This window comes from Sus scrofa, chromosome 4, assembly GCF_054392235.1.
Source record: "Sus scrofa isolate SSC_HxYL_T2T_F1_AM1 chromosome 4, Sscrofa_HxYL_maternal_Yorkshire_Landrace_v2.0, whole genome shotgun sequence".
Taxonomy (NCBI): Eukaryota; Metazoa; Chordata; class Mammalia; order Artiodactyla; family Suidae; genus Sus; species Sus scrofa.
The window spans coordinates 16,514,003-16,539,086 of record NC_139386.1 but is presented as its reverse complement, the minus strand read 5'-3'; the positions used below and the strand labels follow the sequence as shown (position 1 = coordinate 16,539,086).

At 49.2% G+C, this 25,084-nt stretch overlaps 1 protein-coding gene across 10 annotated transcripts in view; it reads left to right on the top strand.

The window, feature by feature from the left end:
• ZHX2 (zinc fingers and homeoboxes 2) overlaps positions 1 to 25,084 on the top strand; it is a 179,384-nt gene that overhangs the window by 104,451 nt on the left and 49,849 nt on the right. For 2 of the 10 annotated variants that reach the window (XR_014843405.1, XM_021088974.2), the window contains exon 3: positions 3,181 to 3,272. The exons of the other annotated variants lie outside the window; for them this stretch is intronic. The gene's annotated coding sequence lies outside the window, so the exon portion shown is untranslated. The remainder of the gene's footprint in view (positions 1 to 3,180; positions 3,273 to 25,084) is intronic. 10 annotated transcript variants of the gene reach the window in all.

Sequence of the window (25,084 nt, the reverse complement as noted above, 5' to 3'; positions counted from 1 at the left end):
TCTTTAAGGAACGACCCATTTCGGGACCTTCAAAGGGGCATCCGCCAAGAGCACCCGCTGATTTGTCCGCACCGTGAACAAATCACCATTTACAAATCACCATGGAAACGAGCCACCATTTACTCAGCATCTCTGAGCATGTGGCCGATCATCCCCAGGCACTTTGCATGGTCATCACCAGGTGTTCTCAGAAACCCATCTTCCAGATAAGGAAACTGAGACCCAGAGAGGCGGAGTGTCCCGCCCAGGGTTCCACAGCTATGGAGGTCATCGAGCCAGGTCTTTTTCTATTTGGGTAAACAACAAGAATATTAAGAACGGTGGATGCAGAAACAGTAGAAAAAGCCCCAGGGGCGGGTGGCAGTGGAGGCAGAGGTCGTGTTAACCACCAGTGGAAAAGCGTCACTGTCCATCGTGGTAGTGGCGGTGTTATGACCTGTTCGCTTTCAGAAAAGGATCTAAAATACATACCCAGGTGGTACCCAGTCACCTCTGTCTAAGAGAGCGAGGTTTGTAGGCATGAATTCCCTGGGTCCAGCGCAGAACTGAGCCCGATCAGCCCACTTGTGGGTTGTTTTCCTTCCTCACCTCGTGCACCACAAGCCACACCTTGTAGGATGTCTCTGGCTTCTAGTCCAAGTAGGACGAAGCCAGCCTGACCTGTCCCACCCACAGGAAAATGAGAACAGCTCACAGGTATTTAGTGCTCCCTGAGTGCCTAAGCACTCACCTGGGTTAACTCGCTAAAGCTGCCCTAGAATCCTGGGAGACAAACACCGTGAGCACAATCATTTCACAGGTAAGAAAGCGGAGGCACCGGGGAGCCAAGTCACTCGCGGAGGGGACCCCACCCCCGAGAGCGGGATGCGCGCCCCGGGGAAGGCTGGTCCTGAGGCTGCGGTATCCTCCGTGCCTTTGGACTCCCACCCCAGCTCAGCAGGACCTGCTCCCGGCCTGGTTCTTCTAGTCGAGCAGGTGCTTCTGCACAGACTTGCCCAGTTCGCACTCTCTGGATCTTCTCACACTTTGACGAAAAGTGTCCAGGGCTCAGTGAGCAGCCATAGAACATCCATCAGCTCAGCAAACCTGTATGGAATCCCCACTGGGTCCGAAGTGCCAAACCCGGCCCCGTGAGCACACATCCTCATCCCTGTCCCGTCATGAAACTCCAAGTTCCCCAAGGGCTGGAATGCAGCTTGGATTTTTTTTTTTTATCTCCCTCCACAGGGCTTCAGCCCCCAGTGTCTCCTCCATGGACCCTCTCACCTTTCCTTTTTTTTTTTTTTTTGCCTTTTTCTAGAGCCGCACAGCAGCATATGGCGGTTCCTAGGCTAGGGGTCTAATTGGAGCTGTAGCCACTAGCCTATACCACAGCCACAGCAACGCCAGATCCTTAACCCACTGATCAAGGCCAGGGATTGAACCCACAATCTCATGGTTCCTCGTCAGATTCGTTAACCACTGAGCCACGACGGGAACTCACCTTTTCACCCCGCTCCTGACACACTGAGAGCAGTTCCTCCCTCTCCCCAACACACATTAACGTGCTCCTGCTCGAAGGGAGTAGGAATTTGTCCTCAATGCGTGCAACCTGTTTATTCATGATTGCTGTTCATACCCTGCCTTGTCTTCCCGGCTAGAGCCAAACAGGCCGGGTTTGCAGGACAGAGAAGCTGCTTCAATCCCCAGCCCTGTGAGGCTGGACCAAGAGGGTGTCCGCTTACAGCCTTGCTCAGGAGCCCCCCTCTCTGAGTCCCCAAAGGGAAGTGCTGTCACAGGTTTCTTTTTTCCTTTTCTTTTTTTCCTTCTGCGTCTGTCTTACCTGAGTCTAGCATGTTAGGTCTGACCCTCCTCTTAACCCAGTTCCACAGTCACACCCCCCGTCCCACTTCCCAGTCTCCTGACTTTCATGGAAAATCAGTGCGTTTCAAGAAGACAACAACTAAGACAGAGGTTTCACCTGAGGTGGAAATTATGCAGGCAGCTTAGTGCAGATCGGAGGGAAAGACAAAAATAAGGTGGTGTCAGCAAGTCCAGGGCTCATAATTCCCTGCCCCTGCTGCTGAACTCGCTGCGTTGGTAGCAAGGGCGAGGTGGGCTGGGTGCAGAGCCTGGTGAAAACTAACGTCGTGTCAGGTTTAGCCTTTTTGGAAAAGGGTGTAAAGAGAAAAACAGACAGCAGACATTTGTTCTGATTTTTAGCAGAGACGTGAATGGTTTGGGAGCCTTCAGCACATCAAGCTTTTCCCTCTGCCACTCCCAACCTAGAGAGGGAGGGGCAGGGGGCGCTCAGGGAGCAGGAGGATGATCCTGGAAACCAGTTTATGGTTGAAATGACTTCTCTTCATCACACTTGTGGGTTCCAGTTTCTGAGCCTCAAAAGTATGTTGGTCCTTCATTTCATCCCAGTGCTGGCTTTAAGATGGTTGTTTTGAAGTTCCCATCATGGCTCAGTGGAAACGAATCTGGCTAGTACGCATGAGGACACAGGTTTAATCCCTGGCCTCGCTCAGTGGGTTAAGGATCTGGCATTGCCATGAGCTGTGGTGCAGGTCACAGACGCAGCTTGGATCTGGCGTTGCAGTGGCTGTGGCGTAGGCTGGCGGCTACAGCTCCAATTCGACCCCTAGCCTGGGAACTTCCATATGCCACGGATGTGGCCCTAAAAAGACAAAAAGAAACAAAATACGATGGTTGTTTTCAGAGGTTCATAGATGGAAGCTGGCAGCTGTCAATGAGGGCACAGTGTCACAGTCAGGTACCTACTCCCTTGCACACTCTACTCTTCCTCCTCCAGAAAGCAGCGGGGATTGTCATCCATCCCTGCAAAGGAGGCTCTGAGGTTCCGAATGAAAAGCCATGCATGTCTGCATCCAGAGAGCATGCAGGCTCAATTATTAGCCTTCTCCTGGCAGACTGGAATTGCTCTGCCATAAGGCACTGCTTCTTGCACATCCTGCCTGCCGATTTTAAGTATTGATCATTTTCATAGTGATGGTTGTATTCCCAGGAGTATTAGGGGCAAAAATAACGAGTGGTCAAGCCTGTGATAAGTATCTCTGCTTAGAATGATGCTAGAATTTAGAAAACAATTTTTTTTTACTTTATTCTTTTAAATTTATTTTTTATTAGCGTATAATTGATTTGCAGTGTTACAAAACAGTTGTTTTTAATTATTAGGAAGCCTCCGGGTGGTGTTCGTCTAAGTCGGGCGTAACTCACAAGACCATGTGGTGCAGACCCAACTGAAGTCAGAGGAACCGCTCAAGAATGTGAGCATTTTTAGTTAACTTTTTTAAAACCGCCATGCATATGGTCGGTCTACCGCATTCCTCCCCCACCCCCCAATTTATCTCTCCTACTTCTGGAAGAATGGAAGAAAAATGTCAGCGTGCATCTGAATCATGTCGGGGTGTTCTAAAAACGTAGATCCCCCGTACGCTCACGGAGAGAGCCTAATTCAGCGGGTTTGAGGCGGTTTGCATTTAATAAGCTTCCCAAGTGGCTTTGTGGTAGGAGGCCCTGAAGACCTCACTTTGCAAAAGTTCTGTCTCGGAGCGTGTGCCCCAACCAAGGGTGGTTTTGCTTTGGCATGGAAGGCTCGCTTCTCTTTTTGCCCCCAGTGATGGATACCTGCTCTCCTGGAATGAAGTCTCATAAAACCTAATTTAATTGTCGAGTGATGCTTCCTCTTTAAAACCACTGGTCCATGCAGATTTGGGGGCTGCTAGGCTCATCAGGCTTTCTCAGCCTCAGCGTTGTTGGCATCTGGGGCTGGCTAATTCTCTGCTGTGACGGATTCTCCGGGCATTGTAGGGTGTGTGGCAGTACCCCGGCCTCTACCCACCAGATGCCAGTAGCAACCCCCTCCCCATCCTTGTGACAACCAAAAATGCCTTCCTTTGTTGCCAGGTGTCCTCTAGAGGGGACAGAATCATCCATCCTTGAGAACCACTGGGCTAACATGGTACCTTTAGCCACTTTGATACATCTTTCAAGTCCCAGCGGGACTCAGGGGATGGTGCTGGGATGGGATTTGCTGGTCTTCTGCTACCAGGACTGAGTGACTTGGAAACTCAGCTCCCCAAATGTGAAAAATACACTCCGATAGGAACTATTCCTAGCCCTCGCCCTTGAATTTGTATTCTGTGCATGAAACTCCATGAGACGCCTTCAGCCTGGCATAAACCTCCTGAAGATCAGCTGCAAATTCAAGGGGCTTTGTGAAATGAGAATGTGGCTGGGACAGGGTGGGCGGCTGGTGGGCTGCACTTCCAGGAACCCAAATGCTCCAGTGGATTACAGGCTTCCCTTGTGCCAGCACTGCAATAGCTCTTGAGGGCAGCAAAACGAGTAAGATGGAGTTCTTCCCCACAAGGGGCTCATCAGGTCTATTAGAAGGAGTCAAGCCAGTGACTCAAGAGAGGCAGCGTCACATGATGGTCTTTTGCCACATTGCCTGACTTCACATCCTGCTGCCCACATACTCGCTGTGTGACTCTGGGCAAGTTACACAATTGCTGTGTGTCTCTGTTTCCTCAGCTGTAAATTGGGGTTAGAAGGGGTACCTACCCCAAGGAGTTATTTGGAGGGTTGTAGGCATTCATATAGGTAAGGCTCTTAGAACAGAGGGTGGCGCATACGACTGTGTTAGAAAGCCCAGCGGTAAAGCGTGGATCTTGCCATTAGGAGGCTTGGGCTGAAATCCTGGCTCTGACTCTTGTGAGCTTGAGCGAGTAAAGTGATCTCTCTGAGACTCAAGTTCTCCATCCGTGAGGCGGGCAGTCATAGGACTTGCCCCATGCAGATGATGGCGATGACGAAAGGAGATGATCTCTGAGCAGCACATCCCCATCCAGCACGCAGGAGGCACTGGACAGCTCTTTAGTTGTTGTTGTTGTTTATTTAAAATGATTGATGTTATAAATGATTTTTTTAACCAAACTCATAAGAGACCAATAAGGGAAAAATAAGACTGCCAAGGGCCCAGACAATTGCATCTTTTTTTTTTTTCTGTCTTTTCTAGGGCCACACCCATGGCATATGGAGGTTCCCAGGCCAGGGGTCTACACCACAGCCACAGCAACACGGGATGCAAGCCACACTGCGACCTACACCACACTTCACAGCAACACCGATCCTTAACCCACTGAGCGAGGCCAGGGATTGAACCCAAAACCTCATGGTTCCTCGTTGGATTCATTAACCACTGAGCCACGACGGGAGCTCCACAATGGCATCTTTAGGTCACTTCCTAGACTCTGAACAGAAGTGAAGATGGGAGGCTGGATTCCCAAGGCCGCCTGGGTGGGCACCAAGTCCACTCAAGGGAGGTGGTTCTGGGATTCACATCTGCATGGCCTCCAGCTGGAATCTATGGCCACAGCAGAGCTGCTCCTTGTCTCCAGGCTCCCTGGGCTTCCCCCGAGGCCAGGACACTCCTCCTAGTTGGATGACTGCTTCACGCAGCTCCCTTCTAAATTTATTCTTTATTTAGGTGTATTAATAACTCCAGTTATTAGTACAGACACTCCAAATCCTTCCTACTCTCCAGCTTCTGTCTTATCTGCATTTAAGATAACTTTGCCGATAGCTAATCTTATCTGCTTGATGCTAGGTTTTTATTTCATTCTCCGAATCCTTCCGTCAGATTCACACTGACAGGCAAGGGCCTTTAGTCACTGTTTCCCAAAAAGTATCTATCAGCTGTTTAGTGTGCAGCACGAGACAGAGTAAAATCAAGCATGACCCAGGCCTTTAATGAATTTAAAATCCAACTGATGAGGTAAATGGCACATCTTCAGTAATTATCAATGTCCAGTATAAATGCCAAGTCCTAGGATGGCCTTCATTTTCAGCTGCAAGGTCTCATGGGAGAAAATGGGCATTGAGAAATGGGTCCTGGAGTTCCCGTCATGGCACAGTGGAAACGAATCCAACTAGGAACCATGAGGTGGTGGGTTTGATCCCTGGCCTCATTCAATGGGTTAAGGATCCAGATTGCTGTGAGCTGTGGTGTAGGTCGCAGACGCGGCTCAGATCTGGTGTTACTGTGGCTGTGGTTTAGGCTGGCAGCTATAGCTCCCATTTGACCCCTAGCCTAGGAACCTCCATAGGCCGTGAGTGCAGCCCTAAAAAAGCAAAAAACAAACAAACAAAAAAAGAGAGAGAGAGAAATGGGTCTTATGTGCAAGGATGGAGTGAGAAGGGCAGATACACGGGCAGAAGATAAGCTTCTGAACACAAGGGAAGGGGGTCTGGGTGAAAAAGAAGACAGAGGCCAGGACTGTGAAGAGTGTCCATTGTCAGGCCGATGAGCTCCGAGTCTGGTCTGCAGACAAGCAGAAAGAAAGACTTTGGAAAGGGGAATGGCGCGTTGCTCTGGTGTCTCCTTACATTCAGTTTCCTCCCTCCTCATCTTCATGAAGTTGGTTGGGAGTTCCCATGGGGGCTCAGTGGGTTATAAACCAGACTAGTATCCATGAGGATGCAGATTGGATCCCTGGCCTCACTCAGTGGGTTAAGGATCTGGCGTAGCCATGAGCTGTGATGTAGGTGGCAGATGTGGCTTGGATCCTGTGTTGCTGTGGCTGTAGACCAGCAGCTGTTGCTCTGAATCGACCCCTAGCCTAGGAACTTCCACAGGCCGCAGGTGTGGCCCTAAAAAAAAGCAAAAAAAGATGAAGTTGATGTTGTACGTTGGGTGGATAGAAGTGTCTAAGGGTAGAGCGTGGCTAGGATGTGGGATATGGGAGTGAAAATCGCTGTTGATGGACAGCTACTTCTTCGAGGATGGAGCAGACACACTCTATTCCTACTACAAAATACAACTGAAAACTCTGGATATTATGTACAAAACAAACATAAGAAAATGCTGAAAGGTAGAAATAAGACAGACCATCAGACGACACGGTGGTTTCCTGGGTTGTGAGGTTCCCTGGGGTTTTTGTTTTTGTTTGTGTGTGTGTGTGTGTGTGTGTGTGTGTGTGTTGCTTCATCTAACCCAAACTTGGAGCTAAAGAAGTCATCAACTCAGAAATGCCAGTGGACACTGACCAAAAAAAAAAAAAAAATCTTCCAAAAAAGCCTGCTCGCTTGCTCTCTAGCACAAGGGACCAGGAAAGGGGCAGCCTAGGAAGCTGAAAACTTTTAGATAATAACCACACTTCTTGAGCCAGACATCCCAGAAAAAAAACTGTGGCTCAGCCCCCATCTCATGAACAAAGGTCAGATGGGGAGCCTCAGCTTCCACCCTAGCAAGTTGTAACAGGGCACCCCAACCTCCCTCTCGTCCTTACCCGCCCCCCCACTCAGGGTGGGGTCAGAGAAGGACGAGTAAGGAGATAACCTAGGAGTTCCCACTGTGACTTAGCGGTAACAAGTCCGACTAGTGCCCATGAGGATTCGGGTTCAATCCCTGGCCTCGCTCGGGGGTTAAGGATCCAGCATTGCTGGGAGCTGTGGTGTAGATTGCAGATTGGCTTGGATCCCATATTGCTATGGCTCTGGCATAGGCTGGCAGCTGTAGCCCCGATTCTGCCCCTAGCCTGGGAACTTCCATGTACGGCAGGTGCGGCCCTAAAAAGAAAAAAAAAGAAGGCGGTGACCTCGCCACACCCATGTCCTTGGTGTTGCTGAAGGCCCCCTGGAAGCAATGAGGAGGCGCTCCCGGCCCTTCCCAGCTAGAGACATCACTGAAAACCTGTGGAGAACTGAAGCTCCCAGCCCAGCTCAGTGATGAAGAAACAACCTGCTCGCATGTCAACAAAGACAAGTGGGGTGCCTGGACGTCCACTTGGCATTAATGAGGTGGTATCCCTTCCCGAATCCAGCTAAAATAGAAGGTTTCATGAGAGATGCAAACTCTTGCAGCATAATCCCCACACTGCACATTTCAGTTTTTGAAAAAAATCACTCATACCAAGAAGACCTCAAACGAAAGGAAAAAAGACAGTCAATAGCTGCCCCAACACCAAGATGACACAGATGTTACAATTATCTGACAAAGATTTTAAAACAGCCACCCTAAAAATGCGTCCATGAGCAATTAGGAACAAGAAACATATAAAAAAAATAGAGTCTCAACCAAGAAAGAGAAGACAAAAAGAACCCCCTGGAACATTTTAAACTGAAAAATATAACTGAAATTAAAACCTCACTGGATGAGCTCAGGAACAGTGGAGGGGACAGAGGGAAGAATCCATGATCTTGAAAATAGAACAATAGAATGTGCCCGATCTGAACAACAAACAGAAAATGGACCGGGCAGGGGCAGGGCATGCACAGGACCTCAGGGATCGATGGGGACTATAACAGAAGGTTGAATATTCATGTTCTCAGGGTCATGGACAGAGAAGAAAAAGACAATGGAGCTGAAAAATTACTCAAATAAATATGGCTGGAACCTTTCCAAATTTGGGAAAAGACATAAACCTGCAGATTCAAGAAACTGAGCAAATCCCAAATAGTATAAATCTAAAAAAAAAAAAAAAAAAAAAAAAAACCAAGACACACCATACTCAAGCATCTGAACACTGGAGATAAAAATCTTGAAATCACTGAGTGAGAAGTGACTGTTTATAGTGGAAAACAATATGAATGGCAGGGGATTTCTCATCAGAAGCCATAGAGGCCAGAAGGAAGAGGCACAACATTTTTAAAAGAACTATTAGCCCAGAATCCCAGACCCAGCCAAAAATATTCCTTCAGGAATGAAAGGGAAATGGAGACATTCTCAAATGAAGGAAAACTAAGAGAATTTGTTGCCAGCAGACCTACCCTCAAAGAATGGCTAAGAGAAGTTCTTGAGGCAGAAAGAAAATGATTTTAAAAAAAAAAAAGGAATCTTGGAACACAAGGACGGAAGAAAGAACACAAGCCTCTTCTCTGCTTTGCTGCCCTTCTTGAAGGAAAAAGGATCACAAGAGGCAAAGCAGAGCTTGAGAGTCTTGAAAAAGAAACACAGTCTGAATCTCGGCATTCCCGAGTGGCTCAGCAGGTTAAGGATCCAGCATTGTCACTGCAGTGGCTTGGGTCACTGCTGTGGTGCAGGTTTGATCCCTGGCCCAGGAACTTCTGTATGCTGTGGGTACGACTAAAAAAGAAAGATTCTGTGATAATCTATGTGGAAAAAGAATCTGAGAGAGGATGGATATATGTATATGTATGACTGGGTCACTTTGTCATACAGCAGAAGTGACCACAACCTTGGAAGTTAACTATATTTCACTAAACTTAAAAAAAAAGATAAAAAATGTTAAAAGAAAGAAACACTCCAACTCTTTGAAATGAGCAGTGGCAATAGGAATTGAATGGATGCCATCAGTTAAATAAAGCTAGATAAGGAAGCTCAAAGTCTGAATTTTAGGGGTACTATGAAATGGAAGAAAGGGGGGTGACTTTGGTGGAGAAGTAAGAGGTCTGGGGGATGCATGAGAGGAGGCAGTCTGTGGTGGGTAATACTCAGCTTCTTGTTGTTTGAATGAGTAGAATGAGTTGACCTAGAGCCGGAATGTTGGGCTCTCCAGCTTCCTCCCTTCGTCACAGTAGGCTGGAGTTCTCTAGCTTCTCTTTGGAACCTAAACCACAACCTTCATTACTTTATGCCACCACGGTTTCCTGCAAAAAAAAAAAAAAAAAAAAAAATGAGCTGCAGTTAGAGAATGAGCAGGAAATTTTGGAAAAGTAGTATCAATTCAAAGATTATCTAAACCCCCTTTCAGTAGCAGATTAGGTATCTGTGACACGTGGGCCATGAACGCAAACAGTTTTCATGGTCAGGAGATGGAGACATAGGTAAGCCCGATGCTTTGAAAGGAGCAGTTGCAATAGGAGTTGAGGGGAGGCCGTTCGTTAAATAAAGCTAGAGAAGGAGGCTAAAAATTGAGCTAATGTTTATTGAGAGCTTGCAGCTCAGGGATCAGTTACATTAACGATTATGTTCGGTGCAGAATTCATGAGTAATTGAAGACACCCTAAGAGTCTGTCCGTAGGGGAGTGGCTTGCGCTACGTTCAGACAATGAAGTCTGTCCAAGAGGATACGGGTGACTCTTTACGTGTGGGTGAGAAGGATAACTGTGATACACGGGCGGGTGAATCATGCAGGGTGCTGAATAATGAATCTGGTGGGATCCCTCTTGTGAAAAATAATCTCCATGTGTGGGTGTGTATACGCATGTGGGAAGGATAGACACCAACCTGTTAAAAGCCGTTACTTCTGGGGACTGGAAACGGAGAAGCAGAGGTGGGGGGTGATTTTCCTCTAAATACTCTTGTCTCGTTTGGATTTTCAGACAAATCGGATGTTAGGCTTGTGACATTCAAAACGTAGAATGGTTGTGGCGTTCCCGTTGTAGCTCAGCTGATGAAGGACCCGACGTTATCTCTGTGAGGATGAGGGTTCAATCCCTGGCCTCTCTCAGTGGCTTAAGGATCCAGGGTTGCTGCAAATTGCAGTGGGGGTCACAGATGCAGCTCAGATCTGGCGTGGCTGTGGCTGAGGTGTAGGCTGGCAGCTGCAGCTCCAATTTGACCCCTAGCCTGGGAACTCCCATATGCTGCGGGTGAGGCCAAGAGAAAAAAAAAAAAAAAAAAGTATAATGGTTTCAACTGAAGGGGACAGAGCATGAAGGCTTCCCCCTTCCCAGGGGTCTGTCCTCAACCTGCTTAAACCCTCTGGGCCTCAGGGGTTTGTTTGTTTGTTTGTTTGTTTTGAGCCTTACACTTCTTGAGCCTCAGTTTCCTAAAAATGGGAAGCCTCCTAGGAATGTTGGGGAAATGAAACACGTGTAACTAGCAGGAAGCCAGTCCTGCCCTGGCCTCTTTGTCTGGATGCCCAGAGCCACCAAGTCAGGTCCGAGGATATTCCCTTAGAATGACACCCACCTCATAAGTGTGTTAGGATTCAATGAAGTCAAAGATCTAAAAGGACCAGACCCTTATGTACTCAGAAGAGGGAGCTGTGTTAGTGCCTTTAAACCGCCATCCCCAGCCAAGAGCCCAGTGAAGAGCACCTGACATGCCCCAGAAAAGTGGGGGGGGGGGTGCAGGTGCCATCCAAACCAAACTAATTTTAATGCCTGTTGCTGCACCTCCTAAATCTCTGTGGTCTCCAAGCAGCCCAAGGGTCCCCCTGTGGAACAGTATGACGAGAGGACGGAGGACAGCCAGCCTCCATACTCGCCTGGTGACCCTGTAACTCTCTTCGCAGATGGCGAGGGTTCCATGTGGGTGAAATGGGGGTGGCAGTCCTTACCCCCTCTCTCCTGCAGGGCTGTTGTGAGTGCACACAAGAGAGGAGTATGCACGTGCTGTATACACATTAAAGTCTTTGCCACCTGGAAAATTCTTATCACCATCTCTCCTTTCATTTGACCTAAAACTGTAAGAAGTATCCTTTTTTCACACCTACCCAGCACTCAGGCATTGGAGACTTGCTCTCTCAAATTCACTTTGCGGAATACTTAAAAAGCCTCTAATCCTAGTGATTCTCATACCAAGTGAAGTCGGAAAGAGAAAGACCAATACCACATAATATCACATATATGGAATCCAAAATAGGGCACAAGTGAACCTATCTGCAAAACAAACAGACTCACAGACATGGAGTCAGACTTGTGATTGCCAAGGGGGAGGCAGGCCGGAGTGGGATGGATGGGGAATTTGGGGTTCGTAGATGCAAACTATTAACATTTAGAAAGAATAAGCAATGGGGTCCTACTATAGAGCGCAGAGAACCATATCCAGTCTCTTGGGCTAGACCACGATGGAAGATCATATGAAAAAAGAATGTATATATGTGTGACTGGGTCACTTTGCTGTACAGCAGAAATTGACTCAACACTGTAAATCAACTCTACCCTAATAAAAAATAAATCGAAAAAATAAAATGTAAGGAAAAAAAAAAAAGCATTTGCCAGTGACAGCTGCGGCGAGGGTCGTGACCACCAAGTAAGAAAGCCCAGGAGGAACTGAAAGAGAAGGCGACTTTTGGCGTTGCTTCCAAAAGTCAAGGTTTGGCTCCTGGTCTGGCCCGCTGTGCTCTGAGCACACATCCCAGGCCTGGCAGAACTCCGCTGGCAGCTGGAAACTTGCCCGGCCCCCGCGGGCCAGGGGATTCATCACCTTTTCAAGTTTCCTCTGCAGTTTCCACCCTTCCATAGATGTCAGTGAGTTTCCCCTTGTTCCGTAATTGAAAATGTCTTCCACCTGGGTCCGGAAACCTGTGGCGCTGAGCAGTTAGGACTCACCTGCAACGCGGCTTAGCAGTTTATCTGACTTGGGCTCAGTCACCAAAAGGATTTCGATTTGGTTAAAAATGGGACGACTTTGTGATTACTCATTGCTCTTTGCATCTCTAGAGGTTTCTAAAAATAGACTCAACACTCATCCTTCTTACCCACTGGCGTCCAGGGCCCAGGCCGCTAATCTTCCTCCTGCCTCCCCCAGACCTGCCCCCCTCTTCTTACACACGAGTTGCCTCTCACAGTCATGCCAGCTTCCTAGGTGAGCCGTCTACCCCAGCTTTCTGTCCCTTCGCATCTCGTACCTGGCCTCTTCCAGAAGCCTTGGTTTTACCCTCTTCCATCCATCTTCTACGCCATAGCCATGGCGATCTTAGAAAGCACAGGTCTGATGATGCTTCGTGCCCACCTAACACCCTCCCCACCTTCTCTGGCTCCAGGTGAGTCCAGGTTGTCCAGGGCCTACTCCCCAGGATAGCACCCTGCCCCCAGCCTCCTGCTCCCACCACCTCCCAGTGGCTCACCTCCTCACTCCCAGATGTACACACTGTCAAACTGGTCTGCTCCCACTTCCCTTAAATATACCACACCTGTGAGCCTCCATTCTGCAGCCTGTCTGTCCAGTGTTCTCCTTCCCTTTCTTGTTCAGCTGGTAAACTCCTACATGCTCCTCAAAACCCAGCTCAGAAATCCCCTCCTCAGAGAAATAACTCAAAGCTGGAAAAATCAGAGCCAGGCCAAACGCCTTAGGGATCTAGTAGTAATGAATACTGCTTGCTTTCTTAAACCCAGGGCACTGCCTGTGCATGTTTCCATACTTAGTCAGCCCTCACCTGCCTCTCAGGGTAAATCCTCTCCCTAGCCTGGTTTTGCAGATGAAGGCACAGAAGTTGAGAGTTGAGTGACTAGGCCATGGCCACACAGGCAGCTCGTAGTAGGACTGGGATCTAAACACCAAGCTGTCTGAGCGAAGATTGTGTCTCCGACAGCTGTGACATGTTGCCGTCCAGGGCAGTGTTTTTCGAACTGCCGGTCACAATTCACCAAGTAGGTGTGAAATCCATCTAGTGGGCAGGGCAGGCTATGTAATTCAGGGGGCCCAGGGTAAAATGAAAATGCAGGGCCCTTTGTTCAAAAAGGAACAAGGCTTTTCCTTTCTCCTTCAGTCTCTCAGTCTGTCCTGGTGTTTTCATTTGACATTTAATGTCAAGCTCCCTTGGGCCCAGGGATACTCCAGAGAGAGGGCAGACCCTCTGGGCATCTGGGATGCACCGGCCGGGGGTGCCAGGTGGGGGTGGGGAGCAGCAGCCCAGAACCTAGGAAGCAGGACCATATGTCCCATCAGACTTCACTTACAAAACGCATCCAAAGTAAAATTATTAAGCATTTCAACATGGTAACTGCGGAGCACTAAAGCCCCAGCACAGGACCCCCTCTGAGCATGGGCCTTGCCCACTGTACTGCCTGCACCCTGTTAGTAAGTCATGACCAGGAGTGTCTTTGAAATGAAATGGAAAAAAGAGTTCCAGTTGTGGCTCAGCAGCAAGGAACCCAACTAGTTTCCATGAGGACGTGGGTTTGATCCCTGGTCCCACTCAGTGGGTTAAGAATCCGACATTGCAAATCACAACTTGGAGAATAGACTTGTGGTTGCCGGGGGGGGGGGGGAGGGAGTGGGATGAATGGGGAGCTTGGAGTTAATAGATGCAGACTATTGCCTTTGGAATGGATTAGCAATGAGATCCTGCTGTGTAGCACTGGGACCTATGTCTGGTCACTTATGATGGAGCATGATAACGTGAGAAAAAAGAATGTATACATGTATGTGTAACTGAGTCACCATGCTGTATAGGAGAAAATTGACAGAACACTGTAAACCAGCTATAATGGAAAAAAATAAAAAACATATTTAAAAAAAAATTTAAAAAAAAGAATCCGACATTACCATGAGCTGTAGTGTCAGCCACAGACGCAGCTTGGATTTGGCGTTGCTGTGGCTGTGGCATAGGCCTGCAGCTGCAGCTCTGATTCGACCCCTAGCCTGGGAACTTCCATGCGCTGCAGGTATGGCCCTAAAAAAAAAAAAAAAAAAAAAAAGAAATGGAGTAGAAAACAATAGAAGGTTTTAGAATACACCAAACCTAGTGAGGGTGAGGAATATTGTGTCTACTTGTGGGCTTTTTTTATTTGTGGGTTTTTTAATCATGTAAGTTTCATGTGTACAATATAGTGAGTCAAAAATTTAAAGACGGAGTTCCCGTTGTGGCGCAGTGGTTAACGAATCCGACTAGGAACCATGAGGTTGCAGGTTCGATCCCTGGCCTTGCTCAGTGGGTTAACGATCCGGCGTTGCCGTGAGCTGTGGTGTAGGTTGCAGACGTGGCTCGGATCTCGAGTTGCTGTGGCTCTGGTGTAGGCTGGTGGCTATAGCTCCGATTTGACCCCTAGCCTGGGAACCTCCATATGCCGAGGGAGCGGCCCAAGAAATAGCAAAAAGACCAAAAAAAAAATTTAAAGACTAAACTCCGTTTATAATTAATATAAAGTATTGCCTATATTGTTGTACAGTATATCCCAGTAGCTTGTTTTGTAGCTGTTGGTTCCTTCTTGATCTCTTAATCTTGACCTCTTTCTCCTACCCCTAAATTTGTCCACTTTGTTTTTATATGGAGGCACGCGTGCGCGCACACACGCACACACGCGCGCACACACACACACACACACAGGATTGCCGTGTAAAATGTATTGCTTACTGTGAATCTGGGTCAAAATATCCAAAAACCATTGTGTTGGCCCCTTACAGTCAATTGTAGGATTGCTTGGTCCGGTCTCTGCCAGCTTTAAACTGTCCCCTTCCCCAGTGGTGCCCGGAGGCTGAGGGGCTTCCCCAAGGTGCGGGTGGGGGAGGGTGGACAGAGTTGGAGGGGGCAGCAGGCTGGCCTCGCCATCTCCTCAACCCTCCCTGTCCCCCGTGCCACGCCCACGCCCCACCTCCACCCCTCACCCCACCCCACCCCTCCCTCTCCCCGCTCCCCCACAAGGACTCCTCCAAGCAGAGCCGGAAGTGTTTCCTCCAGCACTCTTGCTTCTGGCTCCATGGGGTACAGGGACCCGGACGGGCACGGCCACCACCCAGCAGAGAGGGAAGCAGTAGAGAGAAAGGAGAATGTAAGCGGGACTCTTTGGCTGAGCAAGGGCTTATCGAGGGGCTCCCATGCCGTCAGCCCTGGGGTCACTGCAGTAAGCAAGGCAGAGCCCCTCCCGCCCCCGCCCCAGAGCTCACAGCTGGTGGGGACAGACCCAAGGCAGAGAATCATAAACGTGAGACTGCAAACAGAAGGGAGATGGAGCTCCAGGCCCACGTGACAGAGACCTAATTTCATCTTTAATGGATCGAGTGGGCTTCTCCGGAGAGGGTACTGCCCAGCTGACGCCCGAAAGATGGAGGGCGGACGTTTTGGGGATGCTGGAGGATGAAAGCGAGCCACCTTCCAGAAGAAGGGAACGGCTCCGCCGAGGGCTTAGAGGACCAGAAGGGACAGAGGTGTGAGAGGAACTGTGCACAGCACTCCTGGCTGGCGCTCTTGGGGCCCCAGCATAAGCAAGAGAGGGGACCGGTGACTCAGAGCTCCGGGTATCTAGGGGCCTGGAAATGCCTTTTCATGTGTTTTGCAAAATGAACTCATAAGGATGGTGGCGTGGCTTCCTGTGGTCAGAGTCTTGGCCTTCACGCAGCTGACTGTTTTAAAAATACTGTGCCTTTTCAGCAGGCGCTGCTAGCATGCAGCATGGCCTCAGAGCTGGCGTCAGCCCTGACCGGCAGTGACAGACACAGTCTGGGAGAGGCTGTCAGAGGCAAATACTATACAATCTGATGTGTTCACCAGCCCTCTGCTGGCCAGGCCTCTCGCCCTGGACAGCCTCTTACGGCCTGATTCCTTGCTCTCTGTAGGCTGCCATGTGTGACAGCGTGGCCACTGGGCTCTAAGAATGGATGTGTGATAAGAAGTGGGTAGGTGGCTAAGAAACGGCATTTTCAGTGGTGGGGACCCCCCCCCCAGTGGAGCCGAGTGATCACCAGCGCCAAACCACAAAGGGATCCCCTTTAATCAGCCCTGTTGTTGCCCCAGGCCCACCAACAGCCTCCTGGGCCTTGTCTCCTAATCAGCAGCCCTTTGCAGAAGACATTCTTATCTCCATTTTGCAGATGCAGAAATTAAGACTCAAAGAGTCTATGGAGGTTGGCCAAGGCCACATATTCACTCAGTAGCAAATGCAAAAACACCTACTATGTACCAGATCCTCCGAAGACAGTGGCAGGTGAAAGAAAGGAAGCTTTGCCCTTGGGGACTTTAGTAGGAGCCAAGAAGAGGTGTACCTACCCTAGCTTTATTGAGATACAGTTCATATAGTGAATGATTCACCCATGAAGTGTGCCATCCAGCAGGTTTTATTATAACCAGAGTTGTGCAACACTGAGCACAATTTTAGGGTATTTTTCCATCACCCCCAAAAGAAGCCCTGTACCCATTTACAGTCACTTCCCAATTCTCTCCGTTCCCCCAGGCCTCCCTCTTCCCCTCCCCCCCAAGCTCTAGGCAACCACTAATCTGCCATCTTTCTAGATTTGCCCATTCTGGACATTTCATACAATACATGGTCTTTTGTAGCTGGTTTATTTCACTTAGCATAGTGTTCTCAGGGCCTGTGCTTGTAGCATGTGTCAGCCCTTCATGCCCTTTTTTTTGGTGGGGGGGTTAAGTAAGACTCTGTTGCATTGAACCCATTGTGGCTCAGTGGGTTAAGAACCTGATGCTGTCTCTGTGAGAATTCGGGTCCAATCCCTGGCCATGCTCAATGGGTTAAGGATCCGGCATTGCTGCAAGCTGTGGCATAAGTCTCAGATGTGGCTCAGATCCCCCATGGATGAGGCTGTGGCCTAGGCCAGCAGCTGCAGCTCCGATTTGACTCCTAGCCTGGGAGCTTCCAATGCTGCCAGTGCGACCATAAAAAGGGGGTTAAAAAAAAGAAAAAGACTCCTTTGCATGGATAGTACGTATTTTGTTTGTCATGCCTCAGTTGATAGACATGTTCACTTTTTGATGACTGTGAATAGTGCTGCCCTAAACATTGTGTGCATGTTTGCCTGGCAGAAACCCAGATTGGAAGCCAGCTGTGCCCAGCTCCTAAGCCTAACCGCCGTAGCGGTCCCTCAGCAGCCTCCATGCCCCCAGAGATGATGTGTCCATGAGCCTGCCTGCCTCAGAGCCGGAGCGAGGCATGTCTCAAGGGAGAGAAATCACCTTTGGGTACCACAGCCATAGTTAGCTGAGCCTGAAAAACTTGCCAGCCGGTTTGAGACGCCTAGGAATCAGGCAGCTGAGGAAATTCTCCAGTTGTGTGGCCCTCCTCCTGCCCCTTGTGCCAGGGACAGGCAGAGAGCAAAGGCTGAGGTGCTCTGTCCTGAGCAGCCCCAAACTCAGGGGGTCAAGGGCACTGATGGAGAAGTCTGGGCCGCATCCCAGCAGCGCAGGAATGTGGTGCCCTTCTAGCTTGGACTTGCTCACTGACCCCAGAACATGTGCCTGAAGTCACTCGTGGCCCCTTCCTGAACCAACCACCTCCTTACCTGGTTTTTTTTCTCTTACGATTAAAAAAATTAAAAGGGTGTGACACTATCAATTATGGATAGAAAGGAAGGATGGGTACATAGCACCCAGCCAGCTCCCCCAAGTCTGCAGGTGAATCCACCCTGTAACTGTAGCCTTCATGAGTTCATCTGGCTCCTGGGGCAAGCCTTTCCTGATCACCACCCCCGCAGACCCCTTTCTGCTCCCTTCATTCACAGTTCTTAACCCACGGTCTCATCCCTGCCTGTTTTCTTACCTGCCTCCTCCTTGAACCCAGGGAGAAAGGTTTGCTTGTTGTCTCAGCATCTAGCACAGTCCTTGACGCCTCGGAGGTGCTCAGAGAAGGCTGTGGAAGGAAGAATGCAAGCCCGCGACCAGCCCTGGGGAGCAGCTGCCCTCATCCTGCTGGCCGAGCCTGGCAGCCAGCTCTCTGCCAGGAGGCCTGGGCCAAGGTGGCAGCATGTTCTAAGCCAGAGGAACAGAAGGGCACTAAAGGCGCCTTCGTCCCACCAGCCAGGGTGGCCGTAACTGCAGATGGTAAAGCGGGGAGAGAATGGGACAGAGCGGGCAGCAGCCGGAGCAGATGGCTGTGGCCTACGACGAACAGGCACGGGGGCCCCACTGGTTATTTCTCAGCCACGCCTGCGGGCCCCTGTTCAGCCCTGGCCTCGCTTCAAGCTCATATGTTGCTGCCAGAGCGAATTGCCCACCCTGTCACTGCTTCTCTGGACCTGCCCTCTCAGGCCCATTGCTTGGCATTTCACCGCTTCCGAGATCTGCCACTTATCAAAACCCCAACTAATTAAAACTTGCAACCCATTTTCTTCCTCACAACAGCAGGCCTCCACGCCCTAATAAATCTTTCGGGGTAGTACAGATCCTTCAGTCAGCTCCTGGAGAGATGCTTTTCTCCCCATTGCCTTGTGATCGGAGCTTTCTCATCTCTCTCAGATTTTTCAGATGTTCAGCATCTGCAGGTCACTTGTTCCCAGAGCACTTGCTTTGGGGAGGCCCATCTCTGTTTTTACGATGCTTCCTGCTGCCGTAAATATTTTAACATTATTCCCAAAGGGGAGCATCTTGCTTTCTTCTCTGCTTTCCCCAAACCTAGCTCTAGGCTGTGTCCGCCGGGCCTCGTTCCTTGCAGCCATGACTGTGCATCTTCTGGACAGCCTCCCTCCCCCACTTCTTGCCACGCCTCCGTGACGCTGTTCCTTCACCTCTAGGTCCAGCCAGCTGGCATCACAGAGCCCAGGGGGCCAGAGCCGGAGCCTGAGGCTCATTCTGTCCAATCCCCGTGCTTTCTAAGTAATGCAGGGACGTCCGTCAGGAATGGGATCGGGAGGGGCACTCAGGTCTCCCGACTCCTCTTCAGGGACTCTCTACACACGGCTGCCTCGCCAGCATCACCGTGACAACCAAGAGCCCGCCATCCTATGAAGGTGGCCGAGTCAGGCCGTGAGGACGCATACCCCCGAACGCAGCCCTCCTCCCGCTTCCCTCTGCCTCCGTGGCCTCTCCCGCCATCCTGGTGATTCACAACCTGAAAGGACAACGTGCTCTCCTCAAACGTGGAGGTTTCCCTGAGCATGCCTTTCAGTTTTATGGAAAATAGGGAATAACTTTCAAGAAATTTGTCCGAAATCCCGTACGGATCACGTAGGGATTTTGCTGGGAAAGTCACCCATCTCTTCCTCCCTTTGCTTTCTTGGCTCTATGCGGCAAGAAAACATTCCCGCTCCCAGTTATGGGTGGTTAACAGGACCCCATCCAGGCCTTGGGTTCGAGCAGGGTTGCAGACTTTCTCAGAGGAGCAAACAAAAGCTTTCTGCTCCATTCGTGGCTCCGTTCCTGTGCCATCTAAAGCAGACATTCTTTTCTCAATTCCGGCAGGCTCTCACTCTGTGATGGCCTTGGGAAAGGGCCGTTTGGGGCAGTGGGTACTTTTCCCCATTGTGCGGTGGTCCGAAGACCAAAGACGGCAATAGCTATCGACTGCACCCGGCAAGGAGAGGAGGTCTTCGATTTTTAAGTCTCCAGCTCTGCTGAATGTGGATTTCCGGCGGGGACTCAGTGGTTGGCCTGCCTCTCCTCCTCGTCCCCCTGCAGCCCATGGGACAGGCCACTGACCGACCAGCAGGCTCTGGTCCCCAGCCGTCGCTCACCCGAGCCCGAGCCCGGGCCCTGGCGGGAAAGGACAGCCAGGCCTCTTGCCCTGGTGGGTTTCAAACCGCCTGCCTTGAAGTGCAAATGGCAGGTGCCGGCTCCTCTGTGCCTTTCAGAGCCTCCGCCTGGCTCTTTTATGAGATTACAGGCGCTTTCATCTCAGCTTTGGCCCCGTTTTCCTCCTTCTCAGCAAGGCTCCAAAGACGGGCACCGAGGCGAGAACAAGGAGAGGAGGCTCATTCGCGGCGGCATCCCCGCTGCGCAGGGCAACCTGGCCTGCGCATCCCCCAGCCACGTCCCTTTGAGCCGAGGAGGCTGAGAAGGGAGCACCGGGGACCAGGTTAAGAGGGGTCCTTCCCCCTTGGCGCCTGGAGGAAGTTGCATTGCATCCTGGGAAGGCTCTAATCATCCCTTTGCTTTGTGCGGTTCGCTTCAATCCAGGGGAAGAGGGGCTCCAGCGCTTTTCTTTCCCTTTTTCTTTTAAACCTAGAGGTACTTTTTTGAGGCTCGGGGCTGAGAACACCACCTGTCTCTTCCGCTTTTGCTTTATGTGCGTGCGTGCCTGCACACACACACCCTTCTTCTCTGCTGTATTTGCTCATCATCTTGCTTGTCAGGTCTCCTTTCCTTTAAAAGCCCAACCAGGGTTTCCTTCCCATTTGGCTCTCAATAAAAGGAAGGGGAGCGTCGATCCCCCCCTTCAATCCCGATTTCTTCCTTCCATCCATCCATCCATCCTCTCACTTAATCGTTTCTTATGGAGCTTTCCCCCGTGCAAGCCGCTGTCCTTAAGAACTGGGAATTCAACCAAGACCAAAGCAGAGTCCTTGGCTTTTCACGTTCACGCTCCTTCTGGTCTGCCTTCCCCACTCCCTGCCCCTTCCAGCCGCATCCCCCAGCTCAGGGCTCCTGACCCCCCTCCACCCAAACCCACGCCGTTCCCTGCCCCGGCCTTCCTCTCGTGCCTCAGCACCTGAGCTCGTGCATCTCCCCTGGTCCAGGTTGTCCCTCCTTTTCGAGATCCCATCCACAGCTTCACCTGGCTCCACCCTGGTCTCTGTGGACCTTCCAGCCCCTCTGCCCCCTCCCCAGGCAGCGATACCTCCCTCCTCTTTGCTCAGAGCGCTCATCCCATGCGGCACTCTAACCATGACCTGCGATTCTCAGGGCTCCCAGCTCACCTTTGGGTCACTATGCACGAGGCTTCATCCCCACCCTTGGTGGTGGGGCCTCCGGGCCCTGACCCTCTCCAGTCCCCTCACTATTCCGGTGAGTCCTCAGAGAATGCTGTAGAGACTCTTCCCTCTGCGGAGCCACTGTGAGCCCCCTCGTGTTGCTGAGAGGCCTCACAGCATCTGACAGAGCACCCAGACCACCTCAGTGTCCCCCACTCCTCCCCTGCTGTGACAAGGAGAACCCCCCCCCATGCATTATGGGGTTCTGGCAGCACCGCATCATGTTGAGATTTTTCCTGAGATAACTCTGTTAGTTTTACTTGTCCCCTCCTCTCAGAATTAGGCATGGATCCTTGGGATCTGAGCCAAAGGATGATCTGATGAAGATCAGGCACCAGGCTGCAGTCAAAATTTCATTTCCTTCGGATGACTAAGGCAGTGTTCCTGAGCCAGGATGTATGCCTTCCCTAAGGATACGTTACTTCCCAAACAACCCCTAGGCCTTAAAATTCAAAACATTATTGGCAGGCCTGTCCTGCCAGAATTCCGAATGTGCCCTGACAGGTCTGAATCCTAAAACGAACAACATAGGCCAAGAGGGCAGGCACGCCAGCATGATCCTTTCCTTGCCCAGAGCAGACATCAGTAATCAATTACCGTTCCATTTCAGCCTAGCGAAGCCATTAGGATTCTTCCCAAACACACCGCACCACCACGCTCTGAAAGCACTGCAGGCACGCCTCTGCTCTAAAGCCTTTCTGGAACTCTTCAGTGGAAGCGATTCCACCTTTTGTTTTTTAACCCTTCATAACCCTCTGCTGCTCTTCTCTGGGTGCATTCAGGTAGTAATAGTGAAACGAACAGCTAATGTCTACTTAGCTCTATCTCTCTCTCTTTGTTTCATCGAGATACAGTTGATGTACAATATTGTCTAAGTTTCAAGTGACAACTAGTGCTTCCCAGTTTTTAAATACTCGTGATGTCCCCCGTGTGGTACAATACGTCCTTGTCACCAACTGCTATTAGACATAGTAGTTGGTCTCTCTTAATCCCCTGCTTCTATCTTGCTCCTCCCCCTTTCCCTCGCCCCATTAGAAACCACTTGTTTGTTCTCCATTTTGGTGAGTCTGCTTTTTGGGGGTTATATTCACTAGTTTGTTGTACTTTTTTCAGATTCCACATATGTGATATTATACAGTATTTATCTTTCTCTGTCTGACTTATTTCACTTAGCATAATACCTTCCAAGTCCATCCATGTTGTTGCAAATGACAAAATCTCATTCTTTTGTATAGCTGAGTAGTATTCCACTGGTGTGTGTATATACATATATATAGGCATATATATATGCCATATCTTCTTTATCCACTCACCTGTTGATGGATACTTAGATTGCTTCCAGGAATTCCTGTGTGGCTCAGCAGATGAAGAACCCAACACAGGAGTTCCCGTTGTGGCTCAGTGGTTAACGAACCCGACTAGGAACCATGAAGCTGCGGGTTCGATCCCTGGCCTTACTCAGTGGGTTAAGGATCTGGCGTTGCCGAGAGCTGTGGTACAGCTTGCAGATGCAGCTCGGATCCCCAGTTGCTGTGGCTGTGATGTAGGCCGGCGGCTGCAGCTCCGATTCAAACCCCTAGCCTGGGAACCTCCATATGCCATGGGAGCAGCCCAAGAAGTGGCAAAAAGACAAAAAACAAAAAAAAAAAGAAAGAAAGAACCCAACACAGTGTCCATGAAGATGTGGGTTTGATCCCTGGCCTTGTTCAGTGGGTTAAGGATCTAGGCATTGCTGCAGGCTATGGCATAGGTCACAGATGCGGCAAAGATCTAGCATTGCTCTGGCTGTGGCATAGGCCGGCAGCTGCAGCTCTGATTTGACCCCTATCCCAGGAAATTCCATATGCCACAGGTGTGACCATAAAAAGAAAAAAAAGTAGGGGAGTTCCTGTCGTGGCTCAGTGGTTAATGAATCCGGTCTAGGAACCAGGAGGTTGTGGGTTTGATCCCTGGCCTCGCTAGTGGGTTGAGGATCTGGCGTTGCCGTGAGTTGTGTAGGTCACAGACTCGCCTCAGGTTCCACATTGCTGTGGCTGTGGTGCATAGACTGGCAGTTACAGCTCCGATTATACCCCTAGCCTGGGAATGTCCATATGCCTTGGGTGTGGACCTAGAAAAGACACGCCAAAAAAAGGGAAAGAAAAAAAATAGATTGCTTCCATATCTTGGCTAATGTAATGTAGTGTGATTTTGCTGCTATGAACGTTGACATGCATGTATCTTTTAGTATTTTTGTTTTTTTCAGATATATACCCCAGAATGGAATTGCTAGGTCATAAAGTATTTCTGCTTTGTTTTGTTTTGATTTTTAGAGTATAGTTGCTACACAATATTATATGTTATAGGTATACAGTATAGTGATTCACAAGTTTTAAAGATTATACTCCATTTATAGTTATAAATATTGGCTATATTCCCTATGTTATGCAATATGTCCTTATAGCTTATTTTATAACTAATAGATTGTACCTCTCTCTCCCCTACCTATTTTTAGTTTTTTTGAGGAACCTCCATGCTATTTTCTGCTGTGGCTACACCAGTTTATATTCCCACCAACAGTGTGCGTGGGTTCCCTTTTCTCCACATCTTTACCAACACTTGTTCTATGTGTTCTTTTGGGGCATAGCCATCCTGACAGGTGTGAGGTGACATCTCATTGTGATTTTAATTTGCATTTCTCTGATGATTAATGATGTTGAGCATCTTTTCAAACCTGTTGGCTTCCCGTGTGTCTTCCTTGGAAAAATGTCTGTTTAGGTCCTGTGCCTAGTTTTTGATTGGGTTGTTTGGTTTTTTTGGTATTGAGTTGTAGAAGCTATTTATATATTTGGGATATTAACCCCTTATCAGCCAAATATTTTTTCCTATTCAGTGTGTTGTCTTTTCATTTTGTCAATGGTTTCCTTTGCTGTACAAAAGCTTTTAAGTTTAATTAGGTTTATTTTTGTTTGCATTTCCTTAGCAAAATGTATTTGTTTATTTTTGTTTGTTTTTCCTTAGCAAAATGTATTTCCAAAAAAGTATTGCTACAGGTTATGTCAAAGAGTGTTCCACCTATATTTCCTTTTAAGAGGTTTATGGTTTCCAATTTTTTTTTTTTTTTTTTTTTTTTTTTTTGTCTTTTTGCCATTTCTTGGGCCGCTCCCACAGCATATGGAGATTCCCAGGCTAGGGGTCTAATCAGAGCTGTAGCCACCGGCCTACGCCAGAGCCACAGCAACGTGGGATCCGAGCTGTGTCTGCAACCTACACCACAGCTCATGGCGATGCCGGATCCTTAACCCAATGAGCAAGGCCAGGGACCGAACCCGCAACCTCATTGTTCCTAGTCAGATTCGTTAACTACTGCGCCACGACGGAAACTCCATATGGCTTCCAATCTTATATTTAGATGTTTAATCTATTTTGAATTTACTTTTGTGCATGATGTTAGAAAATGTTCTAATATGATTCTTTTCTCCATTGTATCTTCTTGCCTTCTTTGTTAAAGATTAATTGGCCATAAGTGCATGGGTTTATTTCTGGGCTATTCTGTTTTCCTGATCTATACATCTATTTTTATGCCTATGCCATACTGTTTTGATGACTGTGGCTTTGTAGTATTCTGTTGAGCTCTTGCCTTAACTCAGGTACCATGCTAAGGAATTCTTGTTAAACTCACTTAATCCTCACAACCATATGATGTAAAGACCGTTATCATCCCCGTTTTACAGATGAGGCAGCTGAGACACAGAAATGACACAGCTCCTAAGTCAGAAACTGCATCCCACCCACTTTTGTCATTTCAGTGGTTCAGCCAATATTTTTATT